This window comes from Neofelis nebulosa, chromosome 2 (assembly GCF_028018385.1).
Source record: "Neofelis nebulosa isolate mNeoNeb1 chromosome 2, mNeoNeb1.pri, whole genome shotgun sequence".
Classification (NCBI taxonomy): Eukaryota; Metazoa; Chordata; class Mammalia; order Carnivora; family Felidae; genus Neofelis; species Neofelis nebulosa.
In genome coordinates this window covers 206,170,778-206,198,644 of record NC_080783.1, presented here as the reverse complement: position 1 = coordinate 206,198,644, position 27,867 = coordinate 206,170,778, and the positions used below count along the sequence as shown (strand labels likewise).

General features: G+C 42.4%; 1 protein-coding gene across 2 annotated transcripts in view; it reads left to right on the top strand.

Annotated features, from left to right (window-relative positions):
* Window positions 1–815: 815 nt before the first annotated feature.
* Window positions 816–27,867, top strand: part of CDC42 (cell division cycle 42) — a 54,349-nt gene continuing 27,297 nt past the window's right edge. Inside the window, exon 1 of one of the 2 annotated variants that reach the window (XM_058718713.1) lies at window positions 816–934. The gene's annotated coding sequence lies outside the window, so the exon portion shown is untranslated. The remainder of the gene's footprint in view (window positions 935–27,867) is intronic. The other variant, XM_058718712.1, reaches the window with a different exon arrangement.

Genomic DNA, 27,867 nt, shown 5'->3' with positions numbered 1-27,867 from the left:
CTGTTAGCACCATGCCTATCGTAAACACTGAAAAATCCAGTTATTCTTGTGCAACTGAAAGGCTCAAAAGAAAATACGACTATTATATCAGACGTATTGGAAATAGGTGTCTTTTTTGGCCAAATAGCTGTGGTGGTCACCGATAAATGAACTATTATTAACAACATAAGCGATTTCCCGTTAACACTGGGAGACATCTGAGACTAAGACACAGAGTTCCTATTCTCCTGCAGCTTGCACACTAGCAGGGAAGACAGATGACATACAGGTGGGGTGATCAGGAAGGCAGTGACATTCGAGGGCCGAGAGGCAACCAACCAAAGTCTGATGAAGAGGAGGCAACCACAGGAAACAGGGAGTTCGAGGCCTTGCGTCAGGGAGGAAGTCCCGAAGGCAAAAGACTGCAGATGTGGCTGGAACTAGGGACAGTGTGGTATAGTCAGATGGAAAGCGCGGGCGCGCCATGGAGGACCTGATGCAGGCCTGGGAGGGAGGTGGGCAGGAGACCACCCAGGCAAGACACTGCCCCTCAGGCAAGCCATAGCCTCCGTCTTTTTTGCAACATAGGAAAAATACTTTGCTTCAGAAGGTTGAAAAGATCAAAAGCATTGTCAGTGGCAGCGCTTTGCAAACGACTGTTTATAGGACCATTACCTACACGACCATCGGAGAAACAGGGGCAAAGCTTAGCAGGGAACCAGCAGCGAGCCAGCCGCGCTGGCCCGCGCGTGCGCGGTGATCTGCCCGAGCCGGGGCGGCCGATGAATGCAGGCCCCGCCTCCAACCGCGCGGCCAGGGCTCGCCTGCGGGTCCCTCCCACTTCCGCGGGCACCCAACCCTGCGTCGCCTGCGTCTTGACGTCAGGCGCGTGCCCCTGTCCGGCAGCCGAGGAGACCCCGCGCAGTGCTGCCAACGCCCCGGCTGAGAAGCTGAGGTGAGTGCGGGGCCCGAGGCTCCCCGCGGGAGCGGCACCCCCACTGTCCCGTCCCCGCCGCGCGTCCCCCGGCTTCTCCCCGTCCGCGGGGGTACCCCGCCTTCTGGGATCCCGGGAACCCTGGGAGCGCGGGGCGCGGGAAGGGGTGCCTGGCTCGCGCGGCGCCGTCCGGGCGAGCGCGGGTCCGGGTTCTCTCCGGGAGCAGAGGGTAGAGGGTGGCGGCGGGGCAGGCGGGGGAGCCCGGCCGCGAGAGGTGCGCGGCCCGGGCGCGGGGTGCCGGCCTGGTGGCGCGGGCGGGGCCGGGCTGTCACCGGGCAGCGGCGGAAGGAAGGGGTCACACCCATCCCGGCCTCCCGGGCTCCCCTCCCCCCCGGTCCGGCTCCGCCGGCCTCGAGGGCGGGTGGGCGGCCGGCCGGCCGGGACCGCGTAACAGCTCGCGGCCGCCGGTGGCTCGGGCTCTCGGGCCGGGTGTGCTCCCTGCGCCCGGGCTTGGACTTCCTGCTTCGCCGGGCGCCGCCGCGGACATTTTGCGGCGGGCGGGGGGAGGGGAGCGGAATCGCGAGCGCGGCGGGGAAGTGGCGGCCGGGGAGGGGGCGGCCAGCGGACCGCCCCGGGGCTGTGCCTGCGACGCCCTTTCCTCCGCAGCCCCGCGGCCCGACTCCCCGTCCGGCGGGGCGGGCCTGGGAGCTGTTTCCCCAGGTTCCTTTATTCCGGCCTTAGGTTGAGTGCCTAGCACCATTTCCGTTTGCTTCTCCAACTCTCCCTGCTTATTCAGCTGAAGCTTCCCTTTCAGGGAGTTACCTAACCACCTCTCGAAACTGTCGTTCTGCCGCTTGCTTAATTCCTCTTATTAGGGTGAAATGTTCTTTGTTCGTTTGTTTTTTCCTCCCCTTTAAGTCTAAGAGAAATGCAGTGTGGAGGATTACGTCATCGCAATAGAAGGGGTGAGAGTTTTAACTCCTACAAGTCAGGGACTCACCGAATGAAGACAGCGTTTTTGCAGCCTCGTTTGGGGCACTCAGTGGCATATCCTGCCAGCTTCCCGACGCATCATGTTCATAGACGGGGCTGTGAAATCTTTCGGCCGTCTCAAAGGCCTCTAAAAGCCGGGGAGGTTTGAAACCTCAAGATGAGCTTGTGCCAGAGAGTAAAGCGTAAGACAATACCGACAGCCACTTGTGTAGGCAGTAACTTTGAAGATCCTTTTATAGTCGAATGAAGGGATTTGTGGGAGCTTTTCTCTGGTCCAAAATGACTTCCAGGCTGTTTAACTTCTCCCACCTGGCTTAACTGATGCACGGTACAGACCTAAGCCGGCTCACGTGCGCTTTTTTGTGGCTGAAAGCGAATCAGTTCATTTTACGCCTTACCTTTGCTAAAGCCAGACACTTTAATTTTGTAGTTAAAAACGAATTTTGGGTTTTTAACCCAAAAACACTTAAGTACCATGTTCAGACTTTTGGGATCGCAGTATTTGTTCCCCAGAATATTAGGTACATCCCCAACTGTACGTCTTTCATTGACTACAGAGATACAGCACAGAAAAATGTTAGCATTGTAAAGCAAATGAGATCCCATTGTGTAATGCATTGTTGTAAGGGTAGTTCTTGTTGGAACAAGTACTTTCCTATTGTTTCTTGTGTGTAGAGAGAACATTGCTTGTTAAGAAACACTTAAAAGAAGTGGTAGGTTTAAATCAACTTTTTGTGGTGTGTAGGTGTCGGAGAGGATTGAATAGGTACTGAACTTGGATCTTCTGAAACACTTTGTCATGTGGTATCTTGTTTTAAAAACATCTGCTGCTGCCTTATTTCTTGAGAATTCTACATTTAAGAAGTTTAAACATACATCAATTTGCGTTTTTTTAAAATATAGGAAAATAGTTTGAATTTACAGTTAAATTTTTTTTTTAATGTCTACTTATTTTTGAGAGAGAGAGAGAAAGAGAGCCTGAGCAGGGGGAGGGCAGAGAAGAGAGGGAGGCACAGAATCCGAAGCAGGTTCCCAGCTCTGAGCTGTCAGCACAGAGCCCGACGCGGGGCTCGAACTCACGAACCGTGAGATCATGACCTGAGCCGAAGTCGGACGCTCAACCGACTGAGCCACCCAGGTGCCTCTGATTTTACAGTTTTTAGACTGAGATGAGAGATGGATAGTTAACTGAGTATTAAAAATGAGCTGTTTTCCAGTAATTTCTTCAAGAAGTTAGGTATCACGTCCTCTTGAGATGTTTTTATATACTAATCAAAACCTATAGTTGGGGCGCCTTGGTGGCTCAGTCGGTGAAGCGTCCGATTTCAGCTCAGGTTATGATCTCACCGTTTGTGGGTTTGAGCCCGTGTCCTGCTTTGCTGACAGCCCAGAGCCTGGAGCCTGCTTCGGATTCTGGGTCTCCCTCTTGCTCTCTGCCCCTCGCCCGCTTGTGCTCCGTTTCTGTCACTCAAAAATAAATAAAGATGTTTAAAAAAAAAAAATTAAAACAAAAAAACCTAGACTCAGTTAAATCTAATTTTTTGGGAATCTAAGGCCATTGTTATAGCTAGGGTAGTCAGGGGGCTTAAACTTCAGTGAAATTCTTAAAGCCCACCAAGACCAGATCTTTATTTATTTATTTTTTTTGGCAATTTCAAGATTTGTTTTCTTTTATTCAGATACTTTTCCGTTTAGAACTTTATGGTCTATTAGAAAAGTACTTCTAGTTATTTTTAAGATGGTTACACTAATAAAATGTTTTGATCCAAAAGCTGTCACATTTGGAAAACTTTGAAGTGTAACTTACTGTGCCTGTCTGGGAGTGGTATGTATAGGTGTTCTTGGAAGTAAAAGTCAGATTGTACTTTTATTTGTAGGTACATTTTAGATGCATTTATTTAGTGTTCTTAGGGTCTTTTTGAGAGGTCTATAAGGGCTTCCTCTGTGGGGGCAGGAGCGATTACTATTTTGTTAACTTACGTCCCATAAATAGTTTTCACATATCCTCCTATATTAAAAGGCTTCACTCTAGGCTTTTATGATAATACCTTATTCAGTGTTCTCTTTCAAATCTTTTAGTGCCCCCAGTAGAATGTAAGTGACATGAGGGCAGGATCTGAGCTGGCATGGTCACCCCTATATCCTTAGCACCTAGAATAGTGCCAGACGTATACCAGATCTCAAGAAATGCTTGTCAAACAAGTGAATTTCAGATGTCTGAGGGTTAACATTTTCATTTTCTGCATATTCCATAGACTTGTTTACTGTGTTTCCTGAGACTTGTGCTTGGTCAGCCATATCCATGGTCGGGCCCATCGAAGTGATGATTACTAATCTGCTCTGGCTTGATCTTATCCATCTGTTCAGTCCAGTATCTTCTGCAGCTCTACTGTGTGGACTGTTCACCATTGCTTAGAAAGTTTTTTCCTAATGACCAGTTCTTACTTTTCTAAAAATTATTTGGACTTTAATGTTCGCTTCTTTTCTCTGCTTCTTTTGTTTGCATAGCAGCTTATTTTTGCCACTTTTTCCACTCTGCTCAACAGTATCAGATTCCTGGTCATGTTGTGCTTTGTCCCTTACCAGTTTCTACTTTTAGTTACTCATCCTTTCAGTCCAAAATATTTTTGCCAAAGCAGTTTTCATTACTTGTTATTTCAGCTCTGTCGGCTGCTGGTGCTATTGTAAGTCCTGGTTGCCCCTGGGACATTGGTCTCAAAATGCTTGTTGTGTGAAGTGAAACCAGGTGGTTTTTGTTGTTGTTGTTGTTGACTTGTTTATTTTTTTTATTTCAAACTTTTTTTTAAAGGGTTTCTTTTTAAGTAATCTCTGTACACAGCGTCGGGCTCGAACTCACAACCCCAAGATGAAGAGTTGCACGCTCCTCCGACTGAGCCAGTCAGGTGCCCCATGAAACCAGGTGTTTTCTTCTAAAAAAATATTTTAGAGAAATATTCTCGGATGTGTAGCTGTTATGAAGTCCAGAACATTTTCTAATATAGGAAAAAACTGTATTGTTAAGTCCTGGGATCCACTAATAATTGGCTGTCGCCTCTGTTGCTTCCTCTGTTCTTTACCACTTGTGTTGTTTTTTTCAAAAGTAAGCCATTTTGATTTGCCATCTTAATTCTGCTGCTGAGTCTTCAGCTAGACTGCTAGTGTTATAATTAAAGGTCTAGACTCTGGAACTAGACTGCCCGGGTTCAAATCCAGGGTTATTAATTAATCCTGGGTTATTATCTGTGTGCAACCTAATGTCTTTGTGACTCAGGTTTACCTTCTGTAGAATAGGTCCAGTAATAATCCCTACCTCACAGAGTTGTTACCAGAATCAAATCAGTTAATCTGTGTGAAGTACTTAAGACAATTCTGTGGCACATACTGAGTGTTCTATAGGTGTTTGTTCTTGTTATTATTACAGGGTCTCTTAGGCTCCATATTTGAGAAGCTGAGTTTTCCCCCAAATCAATATTTTAATAGCCATCCCTCCCCCAGATTAATCTCATGAAACCATACAAATTATTATTATTACCATCTTTAAGTGTTTATTTTGAGAGAAAGAGAGAGAGCGAGAGGAAGTGCACCGGTGTGCGCGACAAGCAGGGAAGGGGCAGAGAGAAGAAACCCAAGCAGGCTCTTGTGCTCACAGCCGATTCTGGGCTCTATCTCATGACCTGAGCCGAAATCAAGAGTCGGTTGCTCAACGGGCTGAGCCACACAGGTGCCCCCAAACCATAAAAATTATTAAATGGAGATTGTTGACTGTTGTAAGTTTTTGTCCACTGTCTTAATCAGTGTGATGTAAACAAGGGTGTAAAGTTAAATACAGTGTGTGGACTATGGACCAGCAGCATAAGATCAACCTGGAGCTCCATCCCAGTCCTCCTGAATCAGAATCTGCATTTTAGCAAGATACCCACGTGATTTTTATGCACATTAAAGTTTGGAGCATCCTCTTTAGGACTGCTCGAGTGATATCTTAAGGGATTTCAGAAACAGTGTAGCGTGCTTTATTTCTGTTTTCCCCCTACGTAAGTATAAATTGGTTGCTTTTGTTATTTTTTGAAATCTTTTTAAGTTTATTTATTTATTTTGAGAGAGAATGAGTCGGGGAGGGGCAGTGAGAGAGGGAGGGAGAAAATCCCAAGCAGGCTCTGCACTGCCAGCACAGAACCCGATGTGGGGCTTGAGCTCACGAAACCCTAGAGAGCATGACCTGAGCTGAAACCAAGAGTCAGATGCTTAACTGACTGAACCACCCAGAGGCCCCTGCTTTCTTTTATTTATTTTTAAAGTTTATGTATTTATTTTGAGAGAGAGAAAGTGAGAACGAGTGCCAGCAAGGGCGGGGCAGAGAGAGAGGGAGAGAAAATCCCAAGCAGAGCCTGGAGCCCGACTAGGGGCTCAATCCCACAACCGTGACCTGAACTGAGATCAAGAGTTGGATGCCTAAGCAACTGAACCACCCAGGGGCTCCTGAACAGGTTTCTCTTAGGCAGTGTACCAGAATTTATTGCAAGGATCATAATCTTGAGAGTGAGTGGAACCTGTTTGGCTTTTAAAGAAATTATAGTTTCTTGCCTGTTGTGTAGAATCACCTTGTTTCTGTGCTCGCTATCAACAGTTTAAAGTTTTTAAGTGCCATCGTCCACTTGGAAATAACTAAATCTTAAATTCTAGTTTGGTTTATCAATTACACTTTTGAACTCAAGAAATGAGGTTTTATTGAAAACATTGTAATGAAGAGCATATGATCAGGATAATTCATGTAATTGTTGGTTATGAAAACAGGTGAAATACAAAGTTGGCATCTAGCTGGTCAAATGTAAGAAATATTTTCTTTACTAAAATAAACCATATCTTTAATCTCAAGGGAAAACATTAATAACTAAGATGTGGTCTTATTTAGTTGCCATCCTGGAAAAAATTAGTGCTTTTTTTAAAGGACTAGATGGAATTTTTCTCCAACAACTTTTCTTAAACTATATGCTGTAGGAGAAATTCACCAGCAGTATCCTTGTGTAGTGTACACTTTACTGTAGTGTTTCCTAATTCTTTTCGAATCAAGGCAGACAGAAGTATTTGTGTGCCACACTGAATTGAATGGATGAGGCTGCTCTCGACTGGCTAGATCTGTTGCAGACCCTACGGAGCTGGGGGAGCAGTGTCAGGCATACCTGTGTCCATTCTGTTTCACGTGGCAGTGTGAAACCATCTAGTGTTGGATTTTAAGCCACAGCCGACCTTTTCAGCTAAATACATTATCACTGTTGGCTGTTCCTTGTGGAAACTGAAGAGCTTGAGAACAGACCACATGAAGAGCAGACAAAACCAGGGGGAGGGCGCCTGGGTGGCGCAGTCGGTTAAGCGTCCGACTTCAGCCAGGTCACGATCTCGCGGTCCGTGAGTTCGAGCCCCGCGTCAGGCTCTGGGCTGATGGCTCGGAGCCTGGAGCCTGTTTCCGATTCTGTGTCTCCCTCTCTCTCTGCCCCTCCCCCGTTCATGCTCTGTCTCTCTCTGTCCCAAAAATAAATAAAAAACATTGAAAAAAAAAAATTTAAAAAAAAAAAAAACCAGGGGGAGAGATGGAGGTAGAACGCAAGAATGCTGTGTTAATTTGCGTTAAGGAGTAGAAGAAGATAGGCTGTAGAAGAAAGCATAAGCAAGATTTCGGCTACAATCCCATTTGTTTTGTTGATAGGCAGTTTAAGGATATTTGCAATTTTGGGGGCGCCTGGGTGGCTCAGTCCGTTGGGCGTCTGACTTCGGCTCAGGTCTCTTGGTCTTACGGTTCATGGGTTCGAGCCCCGTGTCGGGCTCTTTGCCGACGGCTCAGAGCCTGGAGCCCGCGTCGGATTCTGTGTCTCCCTCTCTCTCTGCCCCGCCCCTGCTTGCTCTCGTCTCTCAAAACTGAATAAACGTTAAAAAAAAAAAAAAAAAAGTATATTTGTAATTTTGGTTTTCTTTTAAAACTTGTTTAAAAGCAGATGAGGAATGGGAAGTAGTTCAGTAAAGTTTCTTAATAAGCAGTTGTTGTTACTCGTGATTTCAGGAATTTTCATTATACAGCTTCACTGTAGCAGCTGGTATTTATTTCACTAGCTCTGTGTTATTTGAAAGCTTGATTTTAGAATTTTCTGAAGTGGAATTAAACCATTTAGATATCACTAATTAATTTCCCAGAAAGCCATATTTTTATTGTGGAGTTTAAGATGAACATGTCTTAAATAAACTGTTAGATTTTAGGATGTAAATTTTCATTTATCAGATAACTAGGAAAAAGTGAATTCCTGTGACTATTAGAGTCTGGGGTTTAAATCAATATCTAATACCCTTATTCGTTTCAGAAAGTGTCCAGACAGTATAAATAGTACAAAACAAAAGCTATGGAAATGTTTGAATTATTTTAGGTCATATTATTTATTTGCTGTGCTCACCACAGGCCCAAAGGGAATGTTAGATCATTCTGAGGGTTTGTGTTGTTTTCTAGTGTGTTTCAGAATACCTGAGAGATGTTTCCAGTGGGGGTGGCGTCAAGTTGGAAACCCTAGTTATTACATCCCCATCTTGGAAATTCATAATGTATATGAGTTTATTAAAGGTTCAGAGAAGTTAGTTGGGAGTCTGTTTAATTCAATGTTTCTTGAACATGTTTGACGGAGCCTTTTTTTCCCCCTCCTCCTCCCATGGAACATCCTTTAAAGTTTTGAGAAAATGAACTGGGAGATGCGGTGTCCAGTGGCTTATTGTTCTCTATTAGATTCAAGGACTGTTGGTGTGGCCAAACAGTGCTTGGTATGGATAGAAAAATGAGAACACATTTCTTAAGTTCCTGCGGCAGGTGAACAGTGACGACTTCAACAGAGGCCATGGGTGATGTTCTTGCCCCACTCAGGATGTATTAAGCCCCACTCAAGAGGTGCTGCTTAGAAATTGCAGATGGGATTGAACTGAGCATGTTATATATACAACACATCTTTGGGGACTCTATGGACAAGTAACTCCATCTCAACTTAATGTTGGGACAAGGTTTTGGGATGGAGACACAGACCAATATTAGGGACCAGGGAAGTGATTGTCCAATGGCTACAAGGGAAACTTCTGAAACAGGGTCACTTCCTCCTAGTTTGAGTATTGTATTGTTTTCCAGTATTCTGAAAAACTCGCAGTAATTTCAAAGCCAGCATTTTAATGTTCTGAAAGTCCCAGAATTCATTAACTGTTTTATTTGTGATCCAAAGAATTTTTTTAACTTTTAAATACTAAAAAAAAAAATTTTTTTTAACGTTTATTTATTATTGAGAGACAGAGAGAGACAGAGATGAGCATGGGAGGGGCAGAGAGAGAGAGGGAGACACAGAATCCGAAGCAGGCTCCAGGCTCTGAGCTGTCAGCGCAGAGCCCGATGCGGGGCTCAAACTCACGAACGGTGAGATCATGACCCGAGCTGAAATCAGACGCTTAACCTACTGACCCATCCAGGCGCTCCAGTGATCCAAAGAATTTCCATGAAGTTTTTAAAAAATAATTTTTCACATATATGAGAAGTTAAGATTTTAGGAGCTTGTACAGTAGTCTGTACATTCTTTGTATTTTACCATTTGACATTTCTTTTGCTTTCCCATCCTTGTCACATATACTGCAGATCTCTGCCCCCAAGAAACCCTCCCACCTCAGGTCCTATCATTCATTCATTCATTCATTTATTTATATAAAGTTTATTTATTTTGAGAGAGAGACAGCATGAGTGGGGGAGGAGTAGACAGGGTGTGTGTGTATGTGTGTGTGTGTGTGAGAGAGAGAGAGAGAGAGAGAATGAATATCTCAAGCAGGCTCTGCACTGTTGGCACAGAGCCTGACGTGGGGCTCGAACCCACAAAATCGTGAGCTCATGACGTGAGCTGAAATCAAGAGTCTGACGCTTAACCGACTGAGCCACCCACGTGCCCCTATAGAGGTAGCTTTTAAATGTTTATTTTTATTTTTAAGAGAGAGTGCATGCCAGTGGGATAGGGGTAGAGAGAGAGAGGGAGAGAGAATCCCAAGCAGGTTCCTAGCTGTCAGCACAGAGCCTGATGCAGGGCTTAGTCTCAGGAGCCATGAGATCATGATCTGAGCTGAAACTAAGAGCTGGACGCTTAACTGACTGAGCCACCCAGGCATCCCCATAGAAGCAACTTTTAAAATAGAACCAGTCAATGGAATTTTATTTTATTTTCTTATTATTTTTTAATGTTTATTTTTGAGAGAGAGAGAGAGAGAGAGGGAGGGAGGGAGGGGCAGAGAGAGAGGGAGACACAGAATCCGAAGCAGGCTCCAGGCTCTGAGCTGTCAGCACAGAGCCTGACATGGGGCTCGAACTCAGGAACCGCAAGATCATGACCTGAGCTGAAGTTGGAGGTTTAACCAACTGAGCCACCCAGGTGCTCCTAGAACTAATCACTGATAAAGATTAGTGAAGACCTAAATTCTAGAGATAATTTTTTTGGGATTTGGTGATTCATTCAGTTTTGTGATTCCTTAAGTTCATTATATACTACTTCAATTAATTCAAATTTAAGTGGATTGTTCCAAAACTAGAGACATATTTTCATTATTTAAAACTACTGAGTGTAAGATGTGCATTAACTATTTCACTGTGGTATACTTGCAAACACAAAGTGATAATGTATAATTCTTAGAGATGCTGCTTTTTTAGTTTTTTTTTTTTCCTGCCAGTTTATTTAAAAAAAAATTTTTTTTAACGTTTTATTTATTTTTGAGACAGAGAGAGACAGAGCATGAACGGGGGAGGGTCAGAGAGAGGGAGACACAGAATCTGAAACAGGCTCCAGGCTCTGAGCTGTCAGCACAGAGCCTGACGCGGGGCTCGAACTCACGGACCGCTAGATCATGACCTGAGCCGAAGTCGGCCGCTTAACCGACTGAGCCACCCAGGCGCCCCATTTTTTTTTTTTTTTTAATTTTTTTATAATTTTCCTGCCAGTTTAAAAGTTGGTAGAGGGGTGTCTGGGTGGCTCAGTTGGTTAAGCGTCTAGCTCTTGATCTTAGCTCAGGTCTTGATCTCAGGGTTGTGAGTTTCAAGCCCTGCAGTGGGCTCTGTGCTCGTGTGGAGCCAACTTAAAAAAAAAAGTTGGTAGAATTGGGCATTCCCAGAACAGAAGACAGAGTATTGCCTAGAAATGATACTGGGTGGCTTCAAACACTCAGTATTAACTTCTTCAGCTAGTTCAAGTTGTGGACTTGACTTATGCTTTAGGAATATGATTTTCCCCTTTCAGAAGGGTAGCAATTAAATTGATTTTTGTTCTTTATCCAGATAGTAACAGAAGAAGGTTTAGGAGCCTAGAGGATCCATTAAAGGGGATATTCTAAATGCAAAGAACACTTTTTTTTGACTTGCTGCATCTCTCACCCATACTATTTTATTAATTTATGAATTCAGCAACCCTTTTAGTGCCTGCTCTGTGTCAGTAACAGTTCAAGGGGCTGGGGATATAGCAGTGAGTAAAATAGGCCCCAACAAATCTCTGCTCTCATGGTTTACATAATAGTGTGTGAGTTGGAGATTAGTGTTTGGAGAAAAATGAAGCAGGGGAGGAAGATTAGGGGAGGGCAGAGGGGTGGGGTACAGTGGAGTGGTTCAGGGTTGGGTTGAACTCGGGTTGCAATTAAAAAAATTTTTTTTTACATTTATTTGTTTTTGAGAGACAGAGAGCACAAGTGGGGGATGGGCAGAGAGAGAAGGAGACACAGCATCTGAAGCAGGCTCCAGGCTCCGAGCTGTCAGCACAGAGCCCGACGCGCAGCTCGAACTCACAAACCATGAGATCATGACCTGAGCTGAAGTCGGTTGCTCAACCGACTGAGCCAAGGGGGTTGCAGTTTAAAATAAGATTGAGGAGTTCTCACTCCAGAATGACATTTGAGCAAAGATCTGTAGGGATGTAACTGAATGAGCCATCCAGGCAAGAGCATTCTAGATAGAGGGGGCAACTGTAATCACTTTTAATTGCAACAAGTACTGTTATGCTAAAGTTTATATGAAATCTTTAGTTAAACAAGTGTATTTTGTAATGCATTTGGAGGAGCATTTTAGTAGCTTAGTTTCCCAAAATACTGTGTATGCGTGTAATTAACCATAGAAACAATTGATGATTAAGGAAGAAGTTTGAGCTTTGATGGTGTTGCTTTCGGTTTCAAAGTGTGCTTGAAAAGGCAGATTTGTTGCTAACATATCTTGGTTATTTTTCAGAGTATTTGCAGCTCTATCTTTGTTGTCATTTCTCTTGATCTTTTACTGGATAAAACTACAGTGTTCATCTGCAGTGTAACCAGACTGAAACAAACTACACTGTTCATCTGCAGTGTAACCAGGCTGAAACATGTGCAGTCACGCCAGCTATGCTACGTCAACGTGGACTTTGGTGCAGATGTTACAGCATCTTATTATTCTTTGTCAAACTATGCCTTGAAGTAGATGGTTGAATGCTTTTGTAGTTCACCCCGTTAACAAATTCTCCATCAAAATTGGATTCAGAGTCTTGCTAATCTTGTTCTTTTAAAATATGGCTTGTGGGCGCCTGGGTAGTTCATTTGGTTAAGCATCTGACTCTTGATTTCGGCTCAGGTCATGATCTCGCCTTTCGTGAGATCGAGCCTTGTGTTGGGCTCCATATTGACAGCTCGGAGCCTGCTTGGGATTCTCTCTCTCTCTCTGTCTCTCTCTCTCTCTCTCTCTCTCTCCCCCTCTCCCTCTCCCCCTCTCCCTCTCCCTCTCCCTCTCCCTCTCCCTCTCCCTCTCCCTCTCCCTCTCCGCCTCTCCCTCTCCCTCTCTGCCTCTGTCTCTCCCCGCCCCTCCTGTGCTTACGCGTTCTCTTTCAAAAATAAATAAGCTTAAAATACGGCTTGTGGTTTATAAGACAGATTTATGAGAATTTAAATGAACATACCTCTCTGCCTCATCAGATGTAACAGGAAATTGGCATCTTGGTATTTTTTTATATCATTTTATTTATTTATTATGTATTTATTTTTATTTTTAAGATTACTTATTTTGAGAGAGAGAGAAGGAGTAGGGGAGGGGCAGAGAGAGAGAGGGGACAGAGGATCCCAAGCAGGCTCCACGCTGACAGCAGAGAGCCCGATTTGGGGCTTGAATTCATGAACTGTTGAGATCATTACCTGAGCCGAACACAGTTGGACACTTAACCAACTGAGCCACCCAAGTGCCCCTATTTTATTTATTTTTAAAGTTTATTTATTTTGAGAGAGAGTATGTGCTCACCAGCGGTGGGAAGGTGGGTGCAGAGAGAGAGGGGGAAAGACAATGCTAAGCAGGCTCTGTGCTGTCAGTATGGAGTCTGATAATGGGGCTTGAACTCATGGAACTGTGAGATCATGACCTGAGACGAAAATCAAGAGTTAGACGCTTAACTGACTGAACGACCCAGGAGCCCCTTGGTATTTTTGAAAAGAAAGATTCTCAGTTTGTCATTCATTTACAGTGTATGTTGTTGCTTTGGTAATGTAGTGACTTATTTTTTGCCGAAAATGTATGCTTGTATGTGGGCTTTCTGATACAGGCTGGCACATGATTTCATCCTTGAGGGATTTAGGACCAAATTACTGTGTACTGATTCTGAAAAGGCTATTCTTTGGCATATTTTCTTAGAGCTTTAAGAACATATAGCCTGACCTTAAGATTTCTTCTCGTTTCTCCATTCGTGGTACAAACCAGTCCTCTAATTTCCCAAACTGAAGAACTTCATCATAATTTACCATCTTCTTAAACCCATCCTCCATCCCCAAACCCATCAACTATTTCTTATTTATTTCCATTCTACTTCCCTGGTGCAGATCCTTCGTTTAAGTCTTGCATTACTAAAGTAGTTTCTTAGCTGAGTTGGTTTACTTTATCTGGTTACCTTTGGCAATTCGCCTTGCAATATAGGTACAAGATTAATAGCACACAACAAACCTGTGCTTCGTGAGTAAGAAATGGTAGCCTCCCGTGTCCCACCCAGGTTAAATTAAAACTCCTGCTTAGCTTTCAGAATTGGTATGACTTGGACTTATCCGGTGTTTTTGTTTGTTTCTTCCACTTTGCAGGTTGACGCTACTTCTACTCTTTCTGTTGATAATTCCGCTTAACTAGAGATTTATTCTCACATTGTTTTAGATCACTGTGCCATATTTACTACTTTTTAAAAAATATATGGCACTTGCAGTTTGTAGTGGAATTTTGTAGCAGCCAGACGATTGCCATTGTGTTCCCCTGTTCTGCTTATAACCAGTAAAATATATAATGTGATATATGATGTATGTAAAGCTATTTAGCATAATGTTTGGCACAGAGTAGGCATTCAGTAAATTACTGAAATGTTTTGAAGGCATTTAAAGGCAGGGTTTCTTTTTTACCCAGTGTAGTGCTATAACAGGCACTTAAATATATTGCTGACTTTTATAATTAACAGTCGTTTCTTGGAAGAACAGAAGGCTATTGTAACATGCTCTGGGTCCCTACTTGAGTCCTTATGCAGGGAAGATTGGATAAGATCTGTTACGTGCTTGGTGCTTGGGTCCTGTTCTTGAACTGACCCCCCACACATGTGCCAACACAGTTACTATTTAACTCTTTTTGCATTTTTTGTTTTGTTTTGTTTTACCCACATTAGAGCACAATGTTTTAACGGTTAGTGGTAATATATGTTTTTAATAGTATTGTGTTACTATGTCGGTACTTTTCACAACTATTTTTAATATGTATAGCGTTTCATCCTGTGCTGTATTGTTACTTAACATTTTTCTCTTGCATTAGCTATTTTAATGTTCTGGCATTCCATTGTTTCTTGTTAAAGTAGTTTTTTCATTTTGGATAGATTATCTGAAGTGGAACTATATTTATTTTAAAAGTTTATTTTGAGAGAGACAGCCTGAGTAGGGGAGGGGCACAGAGCGAGGGAGGGAGAGAACACCAAGCAGGTTCCATGCTGCCAGCACAGAGCCCAACATGGGGCTCGAACCCACGAAACCTTAAGATCATGACCTGAGCTGAAACCAAGAGTCAAACGCTTAACTGATTGAGCCACCCTGGTGTCCCGGAACTGGAATTACTTTTTTTAAATGGGGACACAAATGTTCTAATTGTTGAAGTACATTGGCAAATTGAGTGCTTGGCATTGTAGTACTAAGGGCGTGAAGTGGAATTATTGAGACACATGATGTGTATGGCTCTTAAAATACGTGTGTAGGGCATTTAAAAAAACTGCCTATGCCCATGAAATAGATGGAGGATTTGGGTGGGTTTGGTTTATCAGGGCTCACTGCTTAGACCAGGTTTGCTGATGGTGTTTTTCTTTTCCTTTTTTTCGAATGGTGTTTTTCTTAATTACTGAGTATGTCTTGGAGATCTTTTGATTTTAGTAGCTGGTTTCGTTTTTAAAACCAAAGAAATAATACATGCACCTGAAAACTTCAGTACAAAAGAGAACAGGGGGAAAAATGAGTCTGCCTGTTCCAGCTACCCTTGTCCCTTTCCCAGAAGCCACCACTGTTACCTAGCATATGTATCATTATAGTCTCTGCACCTGCATGTGCCTTTGCAGATAGTCTTTTGTGTCTTTGCACCTGTAAGTATATATGTATCTCCTCTCCATTAAAAAAACTCAGACATGAGTTGGCACCTTATACACATTGTTCTGTACTTTGTGTTTTAATTTTTTTTTAACGTTGATTTATTTTTGAGACAGAGACAGAGCGTGAACGGCGGAGGGTCAGAGAGAGAGGGAGACACAGAATCGGAAACAGGCTCCAGGCTCTGAGCTATCAGCCCAGAGCCCGACGCGGGGCTCGAACTCACGGACCGTGAGATCATGACCTGAGCCGAAGTCGGACGCTTAACCGACTGAGCCACCCAGGCGCCCTGTACTTTGTGTTTTAGAAACTTAATACGTTTTGGAGGTTTTCCATGTTCCCCTGTATTAGTTTGCCAGGGCTGCCATAACAAAGACTAGAATAGGTGATTTAAGTAGTAGAATTTATCTCCTGACAGTTCTGGAGACTAGAAGCTTCAGATCAAGGTGTTGGCAGAGCTAGTTTCTTCTGAGGGCTTCTTTCTTGGTTTATAGGTGGCTGATTTTTACTGTCGTCACTTGGCCTTCCCTCTTTGTGTACTTATCTCCTTATAAAGACACCAGTCATGTTGGATTAGGGTCCACCAATATGATTTCATTTTACCTTCATTCTCTAAAGGCCCTATTCCAAATACAGTCATATTCTGATATACTGGGGGTTGCGATTTCAACATACAAAGTTTTGGAGGGGGGGAGCACAGTTTAGTCCATAACAGGCACTATAGTTCATTCTTTGTAATAGTTGCATAATATTCCTTTGTGTTATCACTTAACAGCCCCCTGTTCACGTGTAGATAGTTTCCTGTCTTTGCTCCTGTAAGCAAGTCTCTGGTAAATATCCTTTGTTTACCTCTTGGCATATTTGGAGAAATGGAGTTACTGGGCCAAAGAATGTACATGTTAAATTATGATAGGTGCTGGCGTAGATGTGGAAGCCTTGTTTCTTATTGTTTTGTTGTTCTGAAAGCAAAAATTTGCCTTGTGTATTATGTCCTAATCTAAAACCAGATTAAAACAAAAATTTTTTAATGTTTGTTTATTTTTGAGAGAGAGAGCGCGCCCAAGCGCACTTCCACTGGTGTGCATGAGTGGAGGAGGGGCAGAGGGGCAGACACACAATCCCAAGCCGGCTCCAGGCTCCAAGCTGTCAGCAGAGAGCCCAACGTGGGACTTGAACCCACGAACTGCGAGATCATGACCAGGCGCCTCAAAACCAGATTTTGTCTTGAAGAGAACATGATTGGCTTTCACGTAGCACTTTGATGGAGTTATAAACACAGCCTCCTATACAAGATTGTCTCGATAATCAGATTCTAAATTAATCGATTATCTGGGTTACTTTACAGCGATTAAAAAGAGCTCATATTTGAGTGTTAAGTGCTGAACAGAGGAGTAACTCCGTTAATTCTTACAACCTACGTCAATACTATTTCTGTGTTATTGATGGAGAGACAAAGTCTAAAAGAGGTTGACTAGCTTGCCCAAAGTTGCACAAGAATGGGGATATCAGTATGGGACTGCTTGACTAGAACGCTTCTGTGCTTGACTTCTGTGCTTATGTTGTCTTCCTTGGGCATATTAGAGACCCGATAAATAATTGTATACTTCAGTTATGTTAATTTATCTCTTCTTAAAATAGAGGTGGATTATAACCCTTTCTGTAATATTCTGAATCCTCTGACTACAAATAGGACATTTAGCTTAAACTGTTCTTTGAGATCAGAGTGTGGGGATTTTAGAAAGGATTAACTTTAGCAAATAAGTCTGTCAGGTAGAAGCGAAGATTTTTCTGAATTTATTATAGTGTTTAGATGCTTTCATTTTAACGGTAGTAGTTCTGATCTTTATCTTAGGGCCATTTTGATTTTTGGAAGTTTTAATTGGGGATGAGAATGCCATATTAGGTGTTTATTCTGTGCCAGGTGATAGGTTAGTTGCTTTTTAGATGTCATCTCTCTTTCTAGCAATTTTGTAAGTTAGATGTTATTGTGTAGATGAGAAACTTAAGGTGTAGAAGTGAAGTAACTTGCTGGGGTCACACACATTGAAGTGGAGCTAAGATTTGAACCCATATTTGTCTGTCTTTAAAAATCCCATGCCTTTTTCATATTATTAACTTTAGTTAGCAAGGCTTTTAAAAAGTTTTTTTTTTTTATTTTATTTTTTTCTTGCCCTTCATATATGCTTGATACTGCATTAGGCACCTTGGGAAGGAGGTAAAGAAGTATAAGCCTAGTTTTTCAGAGAGCTTAAGATCTATTGGAATAAGCACGCGTGAATAAAGCCAGCATGATCAAGTACTCAGTTGTGTGATTTATTTGTTCAGTGAGGGCCTGGTGTGTGCTCAGTGTTGAATTGTTTTCTGGCAATGCAGCAAGCAGAGTCCCTGCCTTTAGAGAGATTTCCTTATTTTTTGTATCTCCTTTACTGCATTAAAACAAACAAGATAATTATAGCTTATGACCATACTATAAAGGAAATAAACAGGGTAACTTGAGATAAGTAAGGAGGTTGGAAGCTGGGTATTACTATGGATAGTGTGCTCAGGGGAGGGTTTTCTGAGCAGAGGATTATTTGAGCTGAGATCTGAAGAAGTCAGCAGCTTTAAGAGCAGGAGGGGCAGTACTAGCAAGTATAGAGACCTGCGGGAAGGACAAGGCATCTTGGAGGAATAGAAAGAAGGAGGCTGTGTCATTAGAGCAGAGAACTAAGAACTAAGAAGGGCTTTGCCATGGAGGTTCAGAGAGTGGGGGCAGTTTTTGATAGTTTGAATAGTTAGGGAAGGTGTCTCAGATAAGGTAGGAATCCGGGGGTGGAAAGTTAGGATAGAAATAGGATGAGTTGTAAGGCCAGACATCTAGCTTTTGGTGGAGAGGTGATATGAATAAAGGCTTAGGCTTTGAAATAAGTACCAAACCATATTGGATACTTAGTTTATTTTTATTTTATTTTATTTTGTTTATTTTTATTTTTTAGACAGAGGGAGAGCAAGCCAGGTGGGGGAGAGCAGAGGGAGAGAGAGAGAATCCCAGGCAGGCTCCACATTCAGTGCAGAGCTCGACGCGGGGCTCAATCGCACGATTCTGGGATCATGACCTGAGTCGAAATCAGGAGTCAGACGCTCAACCAACTGAGCCACCCTCGGGCCCTCGCGTCTCCCCCTCCCGTATTGGATACTTTTTTTTCAACGTTTTTTTTTTTTTTTTTTAATTTATTTTTGGGACAGAGAGAGACAGAGCATGAACGGGGGAGGGGCAGAGAGAGAGGGAGACACAGAATCGGAAACAGGCTCCAGGCTCCGAGCCGAGCCATCAGCCCAGAGCCTGACGCGGGGCTCGAACTCACGGACCGCGAGATCGTGACCTGGCTGAAGTCGGACGCTTAACCGACTGCGCCACCCAGGCGCCCCTTGGATACTTTAAATAGTAACAGGAATTGGCAATTAGGGCAGAATAAGATGCATAGAAGCTAGTTGAACAATTTTGGTCCTGTTTTTTCCCCCAGGTTATCCAGACCTCAGAGCTGTAGCAGATTCAGATTTGAGACTTGGGGATAAGCAAAATGCCCTTATCTTTAGTTATCAATCCTCCCTCCCCCCTCTCTCTTTCTTCTTCTTTTCTTTGCTTTTCTTTTTTCTTTCTTATTTTTATTTTCAAGTAATCTCTGTACCCAATGTGGGGCTCGAACTCACAACCTTGAGATCAAGAGTGTCGTGTTCTGCATACTAAGCCAGCTAGGTGTCCTTAATTATCTCTTTTGCATGCAACTGAGGGGAACTTTGAATGTGTTGAATATCTCCTTGTCTTTTCTTCATTAAGAGGAAAGAATTAATATTGCCCTCAATTAAGACATCAGAATGGGAAAATTGCATATGAGGGTGTCAGTAATGTTACAAAAGGAAGGGTGTGTGTGTTTTGAGGGGGGGGGTGTATGTGTTACTTATTTGTTTGTTGTATGGATACTTCACTTAGGATTTTGCCCCAAGAGGACATGAACTTTGTTCTAGGCACAGGGGGGATATGGCTATGTATAGGACAATGCTGGCACATATTAGGTGCTTAATAAAGGTTTATTGAATGAATGAATAAATTTACAAGTCTTGAACCTTAATTTCTAAGTTAAAAAAAATTATTCTTGAGAGAGAGAGAGACAGTGCAGGCGGGGGAAGGGCAGAGAGAGAGAGAGAGAGAGAGAGAGGGAGACACAGAATCCGAAGCAGGCTCCAGGCTCTGAGCTGTCTGGCACAGAGCCTGATGTGGGGCTCGAACTCACGAACCGCGAGATCATGACCTGAGCTGAGGTCGGATGCTTAACCGACTGAGCCATCCAGGCGCCCCTTGAACCTTACTTTTTGAGTGGAGAAGTCACTTCCTATGTGGAAAAGTAGATCAAGACTTATCAACTAAGCGAAATAAGTCAGAGAAAGACAGATACCATATGATTTCACTCATATGTGGAATTTAAAAAACAAAACAGATGAACATATGGGAGGGATGAACAAGAGAGAGGGAAACAAACTGTAAGAGACCCTTAACGATGGAGGACAAACTGAGGGTTGATGGAGGGGCCGTGGGTGGGGGATGGGCTAGATGGGTGATGGAGATGCAGGAGGACACTTGTGATGAGCACTGGGTGTTGTGCATTGTATGTTAATTAACTAGAATTTAAATAAAAATTTGAAGAAGAAATATAAAATCACCTTTCAAGTAAGTTTGGGGGCACCTGAGTGTGGCTCAGTTAAGTGTCCAGTTTCGGCTCAGATCATGATCTCCCGATTTGTAAGTTGGAGCCCCGCGTCTGGCTCTCTGCTGTCAGTGCAGAGCCTGCTTCGGATCCTCTGTCCCTCTCTCTCTCTGCCCCTCCCTTGCTCGTTCTCTCTCTCTCTCTCTCTCTCTCTCTCTCTAAGAAATAAACATTAAAAAAGAAGTTTGTGTTCTTGCACCTGACTTTAAGATCCAAAAATTATTTTTTCGCCAAGTTGTGCCTTTCCTCTTGGAGTCAAGTTGAACACAACACTACTGGTGCCTGTTTACACTGTGAAGTGGATGCTGTTCCGGAGAACACGCCGGAGACTTTCTCACTGTGGAGCAGATAATGCCCTGTGAACATGTGATCTCTGGAGAAAGCCCTGTAGTTTTACCTGCTGATGCTGTCTGTCTTGTTGGAGAAGAAATTTTGGATGTCCCCCGCACCCCTGCCAAATTTACAAGTTTTGACTATTTTGAGGGAAAATCTTATTGCAATTTCTATTCTCTTCTAACTGAGAGAATACTCTTGGGGTGCCTGGATGGCTCACTGGGTTGAGTGGCTGACTCTTGATTTCGGTTCAGGTCATGATCTTGGGGCTGTGGGATCGAGCCCTGAGTCACACTGAGTGTGGAACCTGTTTAAGATTCGCTCTCTCCCGGTGCCTGGGTGGCTCAGTCGGTTAAGTGCCCGACTCTTGGTTTCGGTTCAGGTCACGATCTCATGGTTTATGAGTTCAAGCCCTGCATTGGGCTCCGTGCTGACAGCATGGAGCCTGCTTGGGATTCTCTCTCTCCCTCTCTCTTTCTCTGCCCCTCCCCCGCTCATTCTGTCTCTCTCTCTCTCTCTCAAAAATAAAGAAATGAACTTTAAAAAAAAAGATTCTCTCTCTCTCTCTCTCTCTTTCTCTCTCTCTCTTTCTCTCTCTCTCTCTCTCTCTCTTTCTCTTTGTCCCTCTCCTTAAGATCCTGTTTCTTTCGGTCCCTCTCTTCTGCTTTGTGTCTCTCCCTCAAAAAAAAAAAAAAAAAAATACTCATACATTATTACATACTCTTCAGTTTTACCAAATTATTTGAAATGTTAAATTTAAAAATTACGTATCTTATTTAACTGTTTACTAATGGGATTTTTAAATGTTATTTTTTTGGTCCCAAGTGCAGTATACAAGGATGACTGTGGCTAGTATCCCTTTGTTTTTGCCAATTTGAGGAAGGAAAACTCAACATTATAGTAAAAGTAAGGACTTGACATTCTTATCGGATCAGACATTTTGGAATGAAGTCATTTTCAGAAATGAAGCTGCACACTTGTAGCACTGTTGAAAATATCTGTTAACCACACAGACTTGCAGTCTTTGACTTTGAGTGCTGCCTGCTAGCACTTTTCCCCGGCAGTTGCTTCTTTTTTATCATTTGAGGACCCATAGAACCTTAGTTTGATACCCCCCTTCTCTCTCATGTACTTTGTGATTTCACATGTATCAGTTTTTTTCATTAAGCGGCAGAAAATGGAGGAATTTGAATAATTCGCTTTAATGAGTGTGTTAATAATGTATTTAATTGAAAGCTGGAGATATTAGGAGTTTTGCAGCCATTCTGTGTGAGAGAACTATGTAGAACTCAAGATGCTCTTATGTATTTGTCAAAAACCCAAAGATATTTTTGTTTTATGCAGCATCTGAAACGTACAAAAGCCGTAGCAGTGCTGTTATCACTTACATTCTGCCTGGGCCTCCTTCTCTGATTTCTTTGACTGTCTTTTGGTAAAATATCTACGAATTTCACCAGTCTCAAAAATCAGCAAGAGAAAAGCAACAACAAGGCTCTTGGACACATACCATGGGGACCTTGTCCTTTAAATTTCTGCTATGATTTAATTCTAGGGGTAAATAAGTAGAATTTTTGGCGGGGGGGGGAAATAAGGTTACCTACAGCTTTTCAAGGATAGAACAAAATATGTTTTGAAAAGTTAAGATTTTTATTAGCCTTAGTACTTTAAAGCAGAAGAAATTAATAATACATAATTTCTCTCATTTTTACATGCTCGCCGTGGGGAGTCATGTTGCTTACCACCTTTCTTTATGGTAGGATTCTGGCCTTCACTAATTTTTTCCTGTTAGAATAGACACCTAGAAGACGGAACCATAAATGAACTAAAACAACCAATTTCTGGAGAAGATGTGCTAGCTAGCTGGCTTGGGAGTGAGGAGGAGAAGGTGGAAAAAAATCTTTAAAATTGTTTCAGGAGGATTTTCAATAAGGAAAAATTTTGAGTAATAACATATTTAAGACCGCACATTCTTACTTCATCCCTACTCTAGTAATTAGTCTAAGAAACTAAGCTGTTTACATACAAAAACTGAAATTCACAACAAAATGGTTATATCTCACAAAGCTCGGTCAATCAAGTAAACAAAGTCTGGGACTTTATCTTACTTTCCTTACATGTTAATATGTTAGCCCAGTATTGTTTTATGGATGCTGGCAGAAGACAGGAGATTCCTGGGTCAGAGACAAAGCGTTTATATATAGTAAAGGCACAGCCGGCAGCAGATCAATGTCTGTGTTGCTTCCCTGTGCCCCTAAGACTTCCATGTGGGGGATGCAAGGGGTTTGTGTCACATCTGAGGAGCATTGAGCCTAGGGAACCCGCTATTTAATAACAAGTAGGAGGTAAGCCTACTCTTTGTCTTAGAGGGAGACATTACTGTAATTCTTCAAGGTCTTTTGCTGCTAACATAACCCTACAGCATGGCCTGGGTGGGGTGGTCAGGACCTTGCATTTTTAGCATACCCAGTAAGATGTATAGGAGCACGAGAGACCCATGGGGGACTGTCTTTTCCAATACAAGGTTGTCTGCTTTTTAGTAGTTGAAAGCTATTTTACAGAATTCTAATTCAAATTGTAATGGATACACTTATTGAGAACTGAGGCAAACTGCTGATCATATTAAGCTTCTTTGGGATTTTTATGAGGGCAAATGATTTTGAGCAGTAGCTGTATTACTTTGACTTTTTGAATGCCAAAGTTTTGTGAGATTATTTGCTGTTTACTGAGGACTCTGAAAACAAATTTTAAAGTTCGAAAAGAACTGTTTTTATGTGGTTTGTTCTTTATTTGCCTGAAGTCCAAAGAATATCAGGAAAAGAATATCAAGATACGTGGGTGTTAACAATCTGGCGTTGGGGTAAGTCCTTTGCTTTTAGGCCAGAATATCTGCAAAATGATGGGGTTAAGTTAGTTCATGAAAGGGTATTTCAATCCTAAATAAAATTATTTATTTTGCTTTTATGTAATATTGGGTGCACTCATATAATTGAGCTCTCTTAAGTTTCATTTACAGCTTAACATTTATTTCAAGGTTTATTTTATTTTTTTTATTTATTTAAAAAAAATTTTTTATGTTTATTCTTTTTTGAAAGACAGAGAGAGACAGAGCACAAGCAGGGGTGGGGCAGAGAGAGAGGGGGACACAGAATCGGAAGCAGGCTCCAGGCTCTGAGCTGTCAGCACAGAGCCCGATGAGGGGCTCGAAGTCACGAACCGTGAGATATGACCTGAGCCGACGTCGGAAGCTCATCCGACTGAGCCACCCAGGCGCCCCTATTTCAAGGTTTAAAAACAGTGTATTGTTTTGGGCGAGAAAGGTAATTATGATGGAGGTGTAATAGGATTTTGAGTAGGACTTTCTGAACAATACTGTATTTTTAATTCAACATATACGGTCAGTTATATCCTTTTTGGTCTGACTCAAAACCAAAGTGATATGTTAGAACACCTTTATACATGTGAATGCATGGGATAGGATCCATCTTTGTAGTTTTGAGTCCCTTGGATTACTTAATCATGTGGGCAGATGTTTTAAAAATTACGCTTTGCATATGCTACTGTAACTGATGTGGCCCTCAATTACATTAGCATAAACTCTTGTGTGATTGGAAGGAGTCATTATGAAAGATAAAAGACACTCCTGTCATCTAGGAAATTCCAGGGGTTTTAGGAGCTGTGTACCAGGAACCCAGGAGAAAGACCAAATACTTATTTTTACCACAGTGAAATTACCGAAAATTTTACTTGACTTATTTTATTTTTTGTTTTTTTTTTTACTTGCTTTTCATTCACTTTGTTTACTGTTAATATTTGACATAGTTTTCTAATCTGATTGAGAATACTCATTTTTGCAAGACTTACTCTTCACATCTTTTCGTGCAACTATTTTGTGCTTTGTGCCTAGAATGAACCACAGGGCATGGGGCTTCTCTAGCTAGGAGCCTTCCCCCATACAGATCTTTTCCCTGGGATTGGATTGTCTGATGGAGTTCAGTTGGGCAACCAGCCAATGATGATACTACAGAGAGGATTCTATAACTTCTTTAAATTTAGAGCTCAAGGACTCCAGAAAACTTAAAGGGGTTATAGTCCTGAGATTCTCAAGAGGGAATTGGACCTCCAAAGCATCTGGGTTTTAGTGTCACTGTCAGATGGAACAGTGGGTACTGGGAAGGAATGTAGAAGATACACCTTATTTCACAATTTATTTTTCTTAGGATTGGCAGAATACCTTAAAAAAATATTTTTAGGAGTGCCTGGGTGGCTCAGTCGGTTTAGCGTCCGACGTCAGCTCAGGTCATGATCTCATACTCCGTGAGTTCGAGCCCCGCGTCGGGCTCTGTGCTGACAGCTCAGAGCCTGGAGCCCACTTCGGATTCTGTGTCTCCCTCTCTGTCTCTGCCCCCCCCCTGCTCATGCTCTGTCTCTCTCTGTCTCAAAAATAAATAAAAACATTAAAAAAATTTTTGTTTTAATATTTTCAATTTTGAGAGACAGAGCATGAGCAGGGGAGGGGCAGAGTGAGAGAGGGAGACACAGAATCCGAAGCGGGCTCCAGGCTCTGAGCTGTCAGCACAGAGCTGGACATGCGGGGGCTTGAACCCATGAACCGTGAGATCATGACTTGAGCTGACGCTGGATGCTTAACTGACTGAGCCACCCAGTTACCCCTGGCAGAATCACTTTTTATGCCCAGCCCCAGTTTTAAGTGCTGATATGATTGAACTTCAGTATTAAAGAGGTAGAGTGTTTAAGATGTAAAATAACTTTTCTGGCCATTCTGGATAGCAAAACAGTAATTGGTACCGCATAGCCTCTTTGCTGTTATAGTGAGTTGATACTTTTAAAAAGGAAGCTAACATAGGATGTACAGACATTGTCTGACCTAGTTATTTCTATGTCGTTGAAGCTGGCGTTGTATGTACTGCAAAGCCAAAGTCTTTTCCCTGGTTGCTTGCTCCTTCCCCATCTCTGGGTCATCTGCTGACATTCTATTTTATGATTATTATTATATTAAACTTTTTTTAAATGTTTATTCATTTTCGAGAGAGAGGGGGAGGGAAGAGAGGGAGAACGTGAGCGGGATTGGGGCAGAGAGAGGGAGACATAGAATCCGAAGCAGGCTTCAGACTCCTAGCTGTCAGGACAGAGCCCGACGTGTGGGGCTTGAACCCACAAACCGTGAGATCATGATCTGAGCCGAAGTTGGACACTTAACCGACTGAGTCACCTAGGCGCCACCCTGACATTTTAATAAATGAAATTATTAGTAATACATGTCAAATGCTTTGTAGAGTAGTCTTAATTAAATTGCAACTTTACTCATTAAAGTGACCACTTTTGCAGTATAGCTCTAAATTTGACTGCATTTGTAGTAAGAACAATGAGTACTGTAATTACTTTGGAAATAAAAATAAATTATATGCTCCTAAGCAGGTTGGAATTGTTGCTCTTTTAAAATTTACATTGATTTAAAGGTGCCTTTAATCATTCAAGAGTAATAGTTAACATTTAGTAAACATTTACTGTATGCCAGGCACTGTTCTAAATTCTTTACATGTATTATCTTATTCAGTCAATGTACCCTGTGAAGAAGGTCTTCTAACTGTTTTCATTTTTAGGTAAGGGAAAATAGCCACAGAGAAGTTAAATAACCTGCCTATGGTCACATAGCTGGAGTGGTAGAGCCAGGGTGACTCTTGATCCAGTGCTTTCAACAGGGGACCCATAACCAGTTTCCAACAGATTGCTGAGCTTAGGTCAGAAAGCCTAAGAAATGGAAGATTTATGGGTATATAGAAAGGGGAAGAGCAAAATCTTACTGATTCTCTCTTCTTCCCTTCTCCCCAGTAAAATTCGGTAGTTGTTTATAGGGTAAAGAAATAGGAAGTGACCTGAATTCCTGTTTCTTGGTTCCTCCTCTCCCTTCCTCTTCCCAGTGTTGGCAACTATCAGAGGTATATTCTTGCCACTGCATTTGCAGTGATCATGTTTGTTTTTAAAACACTGTCATTTCTCAGGAGAGGGACTTGGAGCAGGGACTTGGCAGTCATACTGTTTGGGTTTAAATTCCAGTTCTGCCATTTACTGGCTGAGAAATCTTGGCCTACTTCACTTTACTGAGACTCACTTTTCTTACCTGCAAAATGGGGATAATATAGTACATACCTCATAGGGTTGTTGGGAGGATGAAATGTACAAAAATGTGTAATGTGTTTAGAACAGTATATAGCACACAGTAAGTGCTATATATATATGTTTGCTCCTATCATTATTATTTGAGAAGACTTTTTAGATTGAAGCAGTAATTGAAGCACCTCTGAACTATCTTGGTTCATGATCTTTCAATATCTAATGTGAGTTTTTTATTACTAAATATGTAAAATGCCTGTTTGATACAGTTAATTCATGTTGGTAATTTTTATTCTACTTAAACATTTTTTTAAAACGTTTATTTATTTTCTTAATGTTTATTTTTTGAGAGAGAGACAGAGACAGAGCATGAGCGGGGGAGGGGCAGAGATTGAGAGAGACACAGAATCCGAAACAGGCTCCAGGCTCTGAGCTATCAGCACAGAGTCCAACATGGGGCTCGAACTCACAAACCATGAGATCATGACCTGAGCCGAAGTCGAATACTTAACCGACTGAGCCATCCAGGTGCCCCTAAAACGTTTATTTTTGAGACAGAGAGAGAGCGAGGGATGGGAGGAAAGAAAGGGAGACACATAATCTGAAGCAGGCTCCAGGCTCTGACCCGTCAGCACAGATCCCGATGCGGGGCTCGAACTCACAAACCATGAGATCATGATCTGACCTAAGCTGATGTCAGATGCTTAAGCGACTGAGCCACCCAGGCGTCCCCGTCCTACTTTAAGAAATTCACTTCTAGGTGACCTAAAATGCCAGTAATGTTTATCTTAGCTTAGATTCTTGTGTTACTGGTATTCCTCATCTTGCTATCATACAAGATAGTAGTTCTCAAACTTCATTGTACATTGGAATTACATAGGGAGTATTGAGTTCTGAGTTATTAGATGTGGAGTGAGGGTCCGAGAATCTGAATTGTTAGTCCATTCCAGGTAATTCTGGTGGTCTGCTAATTTTGGAATTGCTAGTTTAGAGACTAAATTCAAACATGTACACAGTGATGGTTTGTAAACTAAAAAAAAAAAATTTTTTTTATTCGGCAATTCACAATAGTGATCAGGTCTGTTCTTGTACCTAAATAATTTTGTTAATACCTGTTAA